The following is a 14,421-nucleotide window of genomic DNA, read 5'->3' as shown; positions in this document are numbered from 1 at the left end:
GATATTCTTGTCAAAAATTGACTCAATAGGTAAAAGAGAATACAGAAACATGCAAATTACACCACCGTTGTAAAACTGCTCCAACTTCTGTATAAGATTTCTTCAAATCTAGTTGAGGTTCTTTACCACGGGGGGGAGCTTTAACAGATGTGAGATGTCTTGGTCAGCTTCCTAGTGAACAGGTATCCACATCATAAAAACTACTTCACAAATTGCACCTTTTTTGGCAGCCTTGGCAAAGAACAGGGACTGAATGGACATGGAAACTAAATTCTCTCTCAAACTTAGAAGTTGTTCTAGATAACAGCTGTGGGTACATTAGCAGAGTACCATGGGAATACTTAGACTGCCAAAGCTCATATGGTCCCTGCTTTTTGGATTAGAAAGAGCCTTGTTCTATACCATTCTCTATATTACCATAATGCCTAGGAGACCTAGACATGGCCTACGACTCTATTGTGCTAGGCACTATACGGACACAGAAAAAAGATGGTCCCTGCTCCACCAGAATTTCTCATTTTAAATTAACATGGATCTTTTAAATATACATTTGAGAAAATTATTTGCCATAGTACTTACCACTATTAAATCCCTCCCCAAAAAATCTACATCTGATATTCTACAAGATGTTTATTTTAAACAATTAATTATACAAGAATAACTGCTGTTAATTTGAGTCTCCTCCATCAGAAGCCTTAACCATAGGATGCAAGTTCTGTGACACCACACGATCCATACATGCAACATTCAGCACCCATTTAATGAAGTTAGTTTGTGCAGTCTGTAAGGATATTGCATTTGTGTGATTTGAGTGACTAAAAAGTGAGGAAATGAAAATCCTATGGAGAATAAAAATACTAGAAACAGTAGCTAGAGACCAACTACGTTTGTAATTTAGAAATCCAATAAACCCACAAATATATTTATGTAAAATATTCAAACGTTAATTAACCTTGCAGTGGGCATTCAGGTCTGCTTCTGCGCACAGGACTTGAACGTTTGAAATGGAGGTGTGTTCCTGTGTTCCTCTGCACAACAGAAATTCGGGAGTTCTAAACCAGGTTCTGACACTGTCTTGCTCTGTAGCTTTGGGCAACGTAACTTTTAACCTCTGCCTCATTTTCCTCCTGTGTAAAACAGAGTACTGCTTGCTAATAGCATGGGGTGTTTGCAAAGATTTAAGTAGGTAATATTTGCAAAGCATTCTAAAGATGAAAATTTCTAATTATTCAGATGAAAAGAGGATTAGCATTTTATTCACAGTAATTCTAGTTTTAAATTGTATTTTTTAATGTTGTGACAATTTTTTTGTTGCACTAGCAGCAGTGTTTTTGTAGCTTTTGTGTTTTTAGTAACACCTCTATGCAGATCACACAATTGTTCTAATCTGTGCAATTTTGGGTTCTGTCCACTTGGAAGAAATGTTTTAAAGATTTCTTACAGTTCACTGGCTCAGCTCAACTGCTAACACTTTAGGCAGCTGTAGGGCAGATGGACCACTGGCTGTTATTACCATTTTAAAACACTTTTTTTTTTCTACATAGTAAGCATGGCTTATATGTACTTTTTCTTTCCAGCAATTCTGTCTTAAGTGGGTTTTTTGGTTGGTTTTTTGCAAATAGGCCTACTTTACATTTTCCTAGTACTTTGTTTCTTTAACACGGTCTTTTAATTGTCTATTCTGGGAAGTGGGAGGGCGAGTTGTTGATTTCTACATGTAAGTGTGATGCATTAGCAAAAAAAGAGTAATTTCAATACAATCCAAACACCCTGTTGTTTAAAGCTGAGTAGTATAATTTAAGCAATGAGATATAAGCTGCATGGGTATTGTGCAATAATTAAAGTGAGTCCAAAACTCAAGCTAATGCCATGTTCTAAGTCTTCCAGTGTAGGTATGTGACTATTAGACTAAGCGCACACCCTACTGTCATTTTTTTAATTGCTTACACGTCATTTTACAGTATCATGTAACTTAAAAATCTTGAAATTTATTCTTTTTAAAAAGTTTAAATTGTTTGCTAGTACTATATCTGCTCCTGAATACCCTGGCCAATTTTTGTGGATTTTAAAATGTGTTATTCTTTTGTATTGCTGTCTGAAAGACCCATGTAACCAACTGAGGAATCCAACAAAGAGTTGTCAAATGTGCAGAGTAATCCACTTTCAAAAAAAATCGAACAGAGAATTGTAGGAATTGTAATAGGCTTTAACAACTGGCAGATGTGATTTTTAAGTTGACAATACTCCTTTAAATGTGTATGTATAAAGTTTATTACAAAAACATAACCAGCAAAAGTGAAACAAATAGTTTTAGAAAGGGTTGCTGTAATCGCTTCAACGATCAGCAGCCTTTCCGAAGTCTATGGGCTTTATATGCATGCTGTAGCAGGGCTGGATTTCCAATTAGGCACAGTAGGCACGTGCCATGGGGTGCCAGTGTTCTAGGGGTTCCTAAAAGTTAAAAATTAATACAGTAGAACCTCAGAGTTATGGACACCTTGGGAATGGAGGTTGTCCATAACTCTGAAATGTTCCGTAAGTCTGCAGAAGAGGTTACGGACTTCAGCCACATGGGAGGTTGGGGTTGCAGCCATGGGGGGAGGTTGGGGCTACTGACTCTCTGGGTGCTAGGGCTCCAGGTGGAGGGCTTAGGTCTTCTGCCCTGTGGGAGCCCTAGGGCTCAGCGGTTTATACCAGGGGGAGCACTAGGGTCAGGGCTTGAGCCCCGCAGCTCCGCTCCCTGCTTCAGCGGGGGCTGGGGGAAGCAAGGCTTGGGGTTTTAACTACAGAGCGAGCACTGGGGCTGAAACTGGCACTCCCCTCATAGCTAAAGCCCTGAACCCTGGTCCCCCTCATGGGGCTGAAGCACCAAGCCCCAGCGCTCCCCCACTGTCTAAAGCCCTGAGCCCCAGTGCTCCTGAGGGTCTGAAGGCCAGAGCCCTGAGTCCCACCCCCACTCTGCATCTGCAGCCCCAGCCCCCCATAGCTGAAGCCCAGTGCCGTAGTTGCTTTTTTTTTTTTTTTTTTTTTTTGGTCTGTGCTACTCCTGATTGAGGACTTCCGGTTCCACAGGGTACCCAATTGACCAGTAAGTCCATAACTCTGGTGTCTGCATCTTTGAGGTTCTACTGAATTTAAATTATCATTTATATTTCTTTTAGTTTCATTGTTTATGGAAAATACAAAGGTCAGCTGTAGGAAGAGGGGGCACTGAAGATGCTGTGCCTAGGGGGTGCAAAAGGTGTCAATCTGACTCTGTGCTGGAGGTGATATGCTAGAATGCAAGTGGACTACTAGAGCAATAAAGATTGCCCAGTACTACCTATCAGCCTACTAAACGAGCAACTCTGATGCCTACTTCAGCAGATGTCACTGCCTCTGCTCATAAGAGAATGTTAGCTACAGTCATAACTTCCTAGAAGGTAGCTTGTGTGGGTTAAAAAGGGGAATGATAAGGGACTCCATCACGAATGAGGTGGGGGAGGGGTAATGAAACCCTGTGAGCTTGGCTGGGTCAGAGTAGACCCAACTGCAGTGGCCTGTTGGACTGCTCCAATGAATGAAAAAAAATGAAAGTTACTTTGTCAGATATTCACTGCACTCTGTAAATATCTAAATGTGAAGAGGGTATGGAAAACCAAGAAAAACCTTAATCAGTTCTTTGCATATCTGCTGGTAATAAAATTCATGCCAAGGCATTAACAAGCTTAGTTACTGTTAACTCAGGTCTAATAATAAATAAATAATAAATTAATGGAGATATCCCATCTCCTAGAACTGGAAGGGACCTTGAGAGGTCATCAAGTCCAGCCCCCTGCCTTCACTAGCAGGACCAAGTATTGATTTTTGCCCCAGATCCCTAAGTGGCCCCCTCAAGGATTGAACTCACAACCCTGGGTTTAGCAGGCCAATGCTCAAACCATTGAGCTATCCCTCCCCCCCCACAAACGGGCTGAGTCTGAGCTACTCTTACACACATTTGTTAAAATATAAGGTTCTAACTTACCCTAAACAGAGAAGCAATTCAGGTTTCACATTTAATCTATAACTTGAGCCATTGTGAGTTAATATGTACTGTACATATGTTAGATTCACCCAGAAATGGAGAGGAGACTTCATATCAACACTGTTAGGAATGGCAAGCATCCATTATGGCTGTTAAAACATTCATTGAATTCTGTAGAATAAACAAAATGTAACTCAGGGAGTTACCAGGTGGGCTGCACTTTAGACCACTTTTAGTCTCTCTTGAATGCATTCTTCGGGTAATCGGCCTGGCTTCCTCCACCTCTCCATAGTGGCACCCTGTAGTTCAATCTCTCTGGGATTGGATCTGTGGGCTGCAGCCCCCATATTTCTCCACCATCTTGTAAACACAACAGGCCCAACACTATTTGGCACCTGCAAGAAAACGTCTCTTTGGGAATCTATACCCAGCAGCCAGATTAAAGAGACTCAAAACAGTTTTATCAAAACAAATGTATTGTTTGTTTACCCAACGGTACCTAGCAAGCTGGGAAAGGGGATTTTTAAAAGGCCTATACATCTGTTTCTTACCTACACTTTATCCTTTCATTGCACTTGTTAGGTAAATTGTGCTCACCCCAAACATCCCTACTTCTAGGCTGGGAGTGAGACAACCCCCACAGCAGCCTCTGTGAACTGTCAGAGACTCATCTCCAGCTACTACTGCCTACTCAATTCCCCACTTTCTCCCTAGGCTGGGGAGTATCCCCTTTGAGCCTAGATTTGGGCCAGATAGGTGCACATTCTCCACTTAATACCCTATTTTTCATGAAGGAACCTTGGTATTCTCTTCGGTACCATATCTTTGCCATTGTTTTGTTTCCTATTTTATCCCCCCCAGCCGCATCCTTTGATTTAATTCCTTGCAAACAAACAAGATAATATCAAGCAGGTAAATGAGGTGCACATCATGTTCATAAAAAGTAATACAGAGCACTCCTTTATTCTCCACAGTGACTTTTCAGGATTCCATACAATTAACCAGGCCAGTATTTAGAATACTATACTTTTGACAATGGTGTTTTGTTCTTACAGTATCTTAACCTCTACCACAGCTATGAGAATAAGTCATATGTATGAGCTGATTTTTTTTTTTAAAGAAGTGCTAAGCACCCACAGCTTTCATTCACTTAAATGTAGGGTTACCAGATAGCAACTGTGAAAAAACAGGACAGGGGGTGAGTGGTAATAGGTGTCTATGTAAGAAAAAGTCCCCAAAAACAGGACTGTCCCATTAAAAACGGGACATCCGGTCACCCTACTTAAATAAGAATTGGGGATGTTCAGCCCTTTTGACAATCAGGCCTATACTTCTTCCATCACTTACATGTTTGTCTATTTTATATACACTATATATTGTCTATCACACACACACACTACCTTCAGTAAAATAAAGTTAAGGTTGTAAATTGATATCTACTATTTTCCAAAAACATTATTAGTATTAGAATGTTGTAGTTACTTTAAAACACACACACACATGCAAATCAGGAAATATGGAGGTTAACTCAAAAACCGGGAACCCAAAAACTATATCAGTTATGATTCCATCACCAACTTTCATTACTCTTACCCTTTGCTGCTGTCCCCACCCCATCTCACTTTAGGATCTTTAGCTATGTGCCTCAGATTCTCCATTATCACAGCAAAAATTCCACATACTGCCTTACAATCCTTATATACTAACTCATGCAAGTAATCCAGTTACCCTCACAAGACAGGACTGGGATCTGATGTAAATCAGAAGGGTGGATGTAGTTCATGTGATATTTGGTAAGAATTGTGCAACATAAGACTCCAGTCTTCCTTTCCTCCAGGCTTACAAGGCAGCCCAAATTCCTCCCACTCCATATTCTTCCACCACTCTGAGCTGGAGCACACCTGCTCAGCTCAGTTCCAAACTTCCAACCAAACCTTGTCATTCACCCAAATGAGAAAAAAAATGCTTTCAGAAGTGGCATTCCTGGTGTCCAGAATGATGCTTTAATATCTCAGAATTCCCACCACATGGCTACAAATCAAAACTCTATCATGTTGATATCTTGTTCTAAAAATGTAAAGACCTGTAGTTTATGTAAATAACACAGGGCAGTGGTGTGTGTTCATTAGTCATTTTATGTTCTCCTGACATGTATTCCTCATGCATCAACACTAGTCTAGATGCATGAATACAGCATACTGACAGGATGAACGCTATTCCTGTATGTTTACTTAGGGTTGTTTTGTTTTTTATAAATTGGCTTATCTAAAGAAAAAGGGGTGTGTGTGTGTGTGTGTGTGTGTGTGTAATACTCTTCAACAATATAGTTCTTGCACAATATTTTTACTTATTAACTAAAAATAATGCCCAGAATTTTGAATACTACTTTCAACTATCTATTTTTCCCCTAGTTACTTAGCTCGCTGTGCTGATAATGCCACATTTTGGGGTTCAGTGGGTGTTTTTTGACTTACCCAGTAATATAATATGGAGGATGTTTTCAGCCCAGACTTCCCTCACCTCATTCCTATCTTTTTACTCCCCGCGTCTCCAATCATTCCCTTCACGTATTCTTGTCTTCTCTCAACCTTCTGGTCAAGCAACCTAGTGCCAGTGTCCATCAGGAGACCATGCCTGAGACTCCAGCAATAATGAATTTCCACTGATGCAGTCACCATAGCTAGGCCTGGTACTTTGGTAACATATGGCTCTGTAACTAGAGCAGTGAAGACAAGTTGTCTGAGTACTTCAGATTGTTCTTTCCCATATGCATTACTAAGCATTTGTCTGCGATGAATGTCAGCTGTTGTATTGCCTGTCTACCTTTGTTAGATGCATCTGAAGATTATCAAAAGATTATCTTGATTTGACTAAATAAAGTAATTTTGTATCATTCACAAAATTTGCCAGTTCATTCACAAACACACACCACCACCATCTTCCAGGTAATAACACCGGTCCAATAAAGAGTCTTGAGGCAATCCACTAATAACCACCTTCTATTATGGAAACTGACCATTTATTCCTAGTCTTTGCTTTCCACTCTTTCTGTTTCTAAGCCAAGATAGAACTTTCCCTTTCACTCTGGGAATACTCAATGTCCTTGTAACTTCTTTTGAGGGTCTTTATAAAAGACTTTTTTCAAAAGTCCATGTAAACTGTTTTTACCCATTCTTCTTTATCTACAATTTTGCTGATACCTTCAAACAACTATAATAGGTTGCACACATGATTTTCCTTCACGGAAGCTGTACTAATTTTTCCTTGTCATATTATATTCACCTAAATCAATTACAAATCTATCTTTAATTTTTTTCAACTGCTTTATCTGATACTGAAGTAAAGTCTGGTCTGTATTTCCCAGTACAACGTATGGAAACCTTTCTTTAAAAAAGAGGCACAGTATTGGTTACTCTCCAGACCTCCAGTATAGTAGCTGGTTTTAATGATGGATTACATATTTTAATTAGCAGTACAGCCACTTTAATCTATTTTTTTTTCAGAATTCTTGCATGAACACCATCCAGTCCTGACTACTGTAACTGGAATTATCAGTTTGTTCCAACATCTCTTCTTTTGACATCACAGTCTCTGATAGTGCCTCATCTTTATTACTTGCAAAGAATATCTCTGAAGTAGTTATCTCCCCATCCTTCTGTGGTGAAGACTGATATAAAGTTATCTTTTAGCTTCTCTGCAATGTCCTTATCCTGTTTGAATAATAACTCTTAGCACTTTAAAAAAATCTAAACTACTGTACAAACTAAAAATTAATTCTCACAACACCCTTGAACAATAGATAAGTATTATTAGACTAGACTAATTTAACAGCTGGGGAAACCGAAACAAAGAGAATTCAAATGAAGGTCTCATAGGAAGTCTGTGGCAGAACCAGAATTAAAATTCATGAATTCCTGGCCTATATGTAATTAGGCTGCACCATAAATTTACAAAGCAAGACTTTACAACAGACTGGTTTGTGACAAAAATTAACAAAATTAACAAAAATTAAATTCCAAAAGAGACACTGAAGCTGAGTGCAAATACAAAGTTAGTAGTAACTACCCAGAGTTAAAATTGAAAACTGCTCATTTTGTACAGTCGGCACAAAATGAGCCCTCAGGGGAAAGCTACGTTGGTATGTCTGTATAAAGGCAGATACCACTTAATAAAGTTTGAAATAGTGAACAGGAAGGCTCTTGGGCTGAAGTCTCCAAATGCAGATGGTCAAACAGATGTTACAGCTCTCAGGACTACCTACCATCTGGAAAATTATTATGAAATTGCAAAAGCTAAATGTGAAATACAGGAATGAAATCCTGTCCCCATTGAAGTCAATGGTAAAACTCTCACTGACTTTAATGGAACCAGGATTTTACCAGAGGACCAGAAAGAACTTCTTATGGTGAACCAGCTTTCAAGTACATTTATATATAGTGGAAACAAGAAGCTGAAAAAAGAGGAGTTTGAATACGACTCAAGCACTACTTATTTCTAAAACAAAATTTGACAAGCTCCTATTAAAAATATAGAGTGACCCAACTTTACAACAGCTTGAAAGAAAAATTCTAGATGGATGGCCAATTGAAAAAGTCCAGGTATCTCCAAACATAAAATGTTATTGGGGCTCTGGAAACGAAACTGGTGCATATGATGGGATCCTGGAACACTGCATCTTAATACCACCCAACATAAAATCAGAAATGCTAAGATTAATCCACAGTGCCCATCTGGATATTGAGAAATACAAGAACACATCACAAGATGAACAATTCTGGCCAGGTATGTACACGTCAACCACAGATAAAGTATCCAAGTGTGAAATCTGCAATAAATTAGAAGGAACAGAATGCAGAAGGAACCCTTGGTCCAAGTTTGTCACAGATAGCTATCTGAATTAAACAAGACAGATTACTTCTTATTAATAGATTACTAGTCACATTTTAAATTAAGCTGTTGCCCAACACATTGAGTAGCAATGTAATAATAACACACAGTAAATTAGTTCATTTGCCATTGGATTCCAGATGTATTAATAATAGATAATGGCCCAGAATACACAACAGTATCTCATTTCAGCAATTGCCTTCAACCTACCAGTTCAGGCACACCAAATCAAGCCCTTACTATTCGCAGACAAATTGGTTAGCAGAAAAGTCCACACTATAAATTGATTTTTACAAAAACCCTGGCGATCCATACTTAGCATTGTTAGACTGTCACAACACACTTCACAATGCCACATTGAGAGCAACGGTTCAAAGACTTTATGGCCAAAACGATTAACAAAACCTTAGGGCCAAAATCTAACAAGCTTCTTTAGCCAAAGATAATTCACTTCACAGTAGTTGCAAAAGAACTATACATCAGGAAACTGGGACACAGAATATAACACGGAGACTGTCAAACAATTAGTCCTATTGCAAGAGTTAGATTCCAAGCAGAAAGTGGCTGATAAATTCCCACCACTAGCAGCTAGGTTGTATATCTCACATGTCTAAGAACCTGTCCTACAGGAGGAACAGAAGACATCTAAACAAAGCCAAGGAGAACAATGGGTCTATAGTTCCTGAGGACATCCAGAATGTTACTGACAATGCTTGTGCAGGGACAGAAGTAACTCATGCCCACCCAGTCATTGATACTGAAAAGCTCTAGGAGCAGCTAACACAGGCTCTAGGTGGTAGATTATTCAGTGGACAAACAGAATACTGAAAAAAGTACTGTTTTGCAAACAAGAAAGGGCCATGTGATCAGAGAGCCATTGAAGTGGCTTCATTTGCTCTGTTTTTGCCAGAGATTAAGTTTTCATCTGACATCATGTGATAAAAGTGACACACTGGCATCCTGGTAAGAAGTTTATTTCTTCTCCCCAGTCATATGACATGAGCCAGAATTACATAAGGTGACACGTCTTTCACATGGCAGGAATAAGTTTCTGACTCTGATGGTTACTGTAACAATGTAATTTAGTCCAATAAATAGCCTTTGCTGCTTCTCAGGAAAGTGACTGATCCATAATTCTAATATTATATTTCTGACTAAACCAAAGTACTAACTGAGTAAAGAATTAAACGGTGGGGGTCAAGTCTAACTTGTAGATGGCACAATTCCACTGACGCCCACTGATTTTAATAGCTTTTGGATTGAGCCTCCTAGGACAGAAGCAGCCCTTGGCATAATTTAGCGTAGGGGTTCTCAACCTTTTTCTTTCTGAGTCCTTCCCTGCCCCCCCCCCCCCATGCTATAAAAACTCCACGGCCTGCCACTGCCACAACTGTTTTTCTGCATATAAAAGCCAGGACCAGCATTAGGGTGTAGCAAGCAGCACAATTGCCCAGGGCCCCACACTACAGGGGTCCCTACAAAGTCAAGTTGCTCAGGCTTCAGCCCCAAGTGGCAGGGCTGGGAGCCCTGGGCTTCAGCCCCACATTGTGGGCTTCAGCTTTCTGCCCTGGGTCCCAGCAAGTCTAACACTGGCTCTGCTTGGTGGCCCCCCTGAAACCTGCTCACGGCCCCCTAGGTTTGAGACCTGCTGATTTAGACAACCCTAAAGGGGCTCTCCAAATTACAGCAGCCTGTGACTGGGTGCCTACTTGATGCTGACCTGAATCTATGCAATGTATTTACTACAGTCCCATATTCAAGATACCCCTGCCAGTCGCAGCCCAGACATGCCTTCTACTCCAGGGCTTGCAAAAGGATTTTCAGAAGAGTGACTGGGCCTGTTTTCCTCAGTTCCTTTGTGGGAAAAACTGAGGCTTTTTGAGCCTCTGTAAGCTGTTCTGTCCTGTAGCATACAAGAGCTGTAAGTGGTTTGAGACTCTCACCCAGGGTTTATAATTGAAACACAGACAAATCTTTTACTACGAGGTAGCACATGCAACACACCATAATAAAGCAACAGATGGTCCTGTGGCAACTTTAAGACTAACAGAAGTATTGGAGCGTAAGCTTTCGTGGGTGAATGCCCACTTCATCAGACGCCCTGATGAAGTGGGCATTCACCCACGAAAGCTTACGCTCCAATACTTCTGTTAGTCTTAAAGGTGCCACAGGACCCTCTGTTGCTTTTTACAGATTCAGACTAACACGGCTACCCCTCTGATACTTGACATAATAAAGCAGAAAGGATTGCATTTTAATCATCCTGTTAGGATGTAATATATAGTATTATGGTGAGGCCACCTTGTGGCTAAAGACACAAAAGGTGTGTGTTATGTACTTTGAACTTGAATGGAACAGAAAATTAACATAGCATTTAACATACATATGATCAGATGAAAGTGTCAGATTTTTTATATTTTAGGAAATCCAAATTTTAATAGTGAATATATCATTCTAGCATTATGTGACTCATTATATGCTGTGTCTGTATGAGCAACAACAGAGCAATGTGTTTACATGTGCAGTGCACATGTACTTCCACACACTATGATTTCTTGCTTCATAACTGATGCATGATGTATTCATTAAATTGCTGCATGTACAATCACTGTCTCTAATAGAGATAATTCTACAGTAGGTACAGGCACATGGGCTTCTCACTAAAGTAAAAAAAATGTCTAAATCATTTTTTCAAACATAGCAAGACACACAATACTTAGTGAGGACTATTTCCGTGCCATGTTTCAAAATCTATCAATTTTGGCTGTAGTGTGGTTAGTATGTGATATGGGGTTGGTTTTTTTAAACAGAAGGAAAACATTTTTCCTTTCCCTCACCCATAACTCAAAAACTGCTAAGGGTATTTTGAAGTTGAATATTTCAGAAAATTGTGACCACCTCAGAACAGTCTTATAATAGAAAGCATTTTGCAATCTTAACTATAGCAATTGCTATTTGTTATGAAGAAAATATTAAAATATTCTCTTTTCTGGTTAAATATAGTTGTTTGTTTTCCAAGCATGTCCAATCAAAAGAGGGGAAACACTTCCCATCCTCAAAAACAGAGATGAAGTGAGAGGAAAAAATGGGGGCTGGTGAGGGAAGAGTAAATGTAGAAGACAAGAACGAAGAATGATCCCACTTTGGAAAGTGGGCATCAGACAAGGGAGGGATAAAGAATAGTCCTTTCAGAGAGAAATTACTCTGCTCTGAAACTTTTTTATGTGGTGCCTGTGTACTATGGTGATTGATGCATTAGAAATGTGAAGATTTGTTTGACTGATACAGAATTTACAAAGTGTCTAGGACTGGAAGTGGGTGTATTTTCACATCCTCAGTGAAGAGCTCCAACAGGCTTTGTACAGTATCTGAAACTGGTACGCCTACAGGAGCAAACAGGAGCACAGCCACTACGCAGCCTTTGCAAAGATGAAGCATGCACTCGCTCTGCGCCCACATAGGTGCTGGAACTACGGATTCTGGAGGTGCTGCCACACTTGAAGTGCTTTCCATTATATACAGGGTTTACGATTTGGTTCAATGGCTCTCTCAGCACCCCTGTGCACCCTAGCAGAAATAAAACTAGCTGGAAGAATCTGGTGTTCAGAAGAGCAAAAAGACTATAACTGTGTATAGACTCTGATATTAACTTGCTGTTCTGCTCATGTTCTTAATTTAAAAGAATGTTAGTGTTAAATGAACACTCATATAGCTGCCAGTAGATGGCACAATGATTTCTCTTAATAATAAGTTTAGAGAAATACTGTTAGTAGGCAACTTTTATTATTTCTTTTCTACTATCTGTGTAAACACCAGATCTACTTCTAGTAAAGCTGTTTGGTTGTGAGAACTGATGTAAATGAACACCATACCTTTTGTACTTCAGTGTCTAATTCTGGACTCATACCTCTATCCTTCATTTCAGACTTTACATGTTCTTTTAAAATTGCCTGCTTGGAGCGGGGGAAAGAGAGTTGATTTGATCTCTTCACACATCTGATTAGTTCCACAAAAGAAATTACGTATTTTCTATAGTAAAAAATTGCCTGGTCCAAAACAATGTACAGTATAATGTACAGTGTATATTGCTATTATTACAATATTTGAGCTGTTATTGTAATATACTGTAGTCTTTAATAAAAGACTTCTTTCCTCCTACTACTCAACAATTTCCCGATTCCCTTCTTATCAAAGTAACCAACTATTGCTGAAAGTTTCCTTTTTGAAATAATCAATAATTGATGTTTACGGAGAGCTGTTTCCTTCACAATCTAGTCCTATCCCCTGGGAAATAGCTGTACGTGAGCTGCTCAAGAAATTAGATTTTCTACATGAGAGATTTGCCTGCATGCAAAAGTTCTTATCTCCCATATATAAAAAAATCTGTGACTCTTTCAGAGAAATCCAGCAGTAGAATAGGAGATAAGAACAACACTTCCCCAAGGTTAGTGGGGATGACTACAACTTTAACAGTCAGTAGCTGTCTCATTGAGGATGGATAATTCAAAAGAAAAAAATGTATCAGGAAACTATAAGAGGTAGATACTATAAAACCCCTCTCACTGGTTGTATATACTGATTGTAAACAATTTTGCTGAGGAATCAGAATCATAGAATCATAGAAGATTAGGGTTGGAAGAGACCTCAGGAGGTCATCTAGTCCAACCCCCTGCTCAAAGCAGGACCAATCCCCAACTAAATCATCCCAGCCAGGGCTTGTCAAGCTGGGCCTTAAAAACCTCTAAGGATGGAGATTCCACCACCTCCCTAGGTAACCCATTCCAGTGCTTCACCACCCTCCTAGTGAAATAGTTTTTCCTAATATCCAACCTAGACCTCCCCCACTGCAACTTGAGACCATTGCTCCTTGTTCTGTCATCTGTCACCACTGAGAACAGCGGAGCTCCATTGTCTTTGGAACTCCCCTTCAGGTAGCTGAAGGCTGCTATCAAATCCCCCCTCACTCTTCTCTTCTGCAGACTAAATAAGCCCAGTTCCTTCAGCCTCTCCTAGTAAGTCATGTGCCCCAGCCTCCTAATCATTTTCATTGCCCTCCACTGGACTCTCTCCAATTTGTCCACATCCTTTCTGTAGTGGGGGGCCCAAAACTGGACACAATACTCCAGATGTGGCCTCCCCAGTGTCAAATAGAGGGGAATAATCATTTCCCTCGATCTGCTGGCAATGCTCATACTAATGCAGCCCAATATGCTGTTAGCCTTCTTGGCAACAAGGGCACACTGTTGACTCATATCCAGCTTCTCGTCCACTGTAATCCGCAGGTCCTTTTCTGCAGAACTGCCGCTTAGCCAGTCGGTCCCCAGTCTGTAGCAGTGCATGAAATTCTTCCGTCCTAAGTGCAGGACTCTGCACTTGTCCTTGTTGAACCTCATCAGATTTCTTTTAGCCCTATCCTCCAATTTGTCTAGGTCACTCTGGACCCGATCCCTACCCTCCAGCATATCTACCTCTCCCCCCAGCTTAGTGTCATCCGCAAACTTGATGAGGGTGCAATCCATCCCATCATC

Source organism: Emys orbicularis, chromosome 4 (assembly GCF_028017835.1).
Source record: "Emys orbicularis isolate rEmyOrb1 chromosome 4, rEmyOrb1.hap1, whole genome shotgun sequence".
In the NCBI taxonomy this organism is placed as follows: Eukaryota; Metazoa; Chordata; order Testudines; family Emydidae; genus Emys; species Emys orbicularis.
This window is presented reverse-complemented; position numbering follows the sequence as displayed.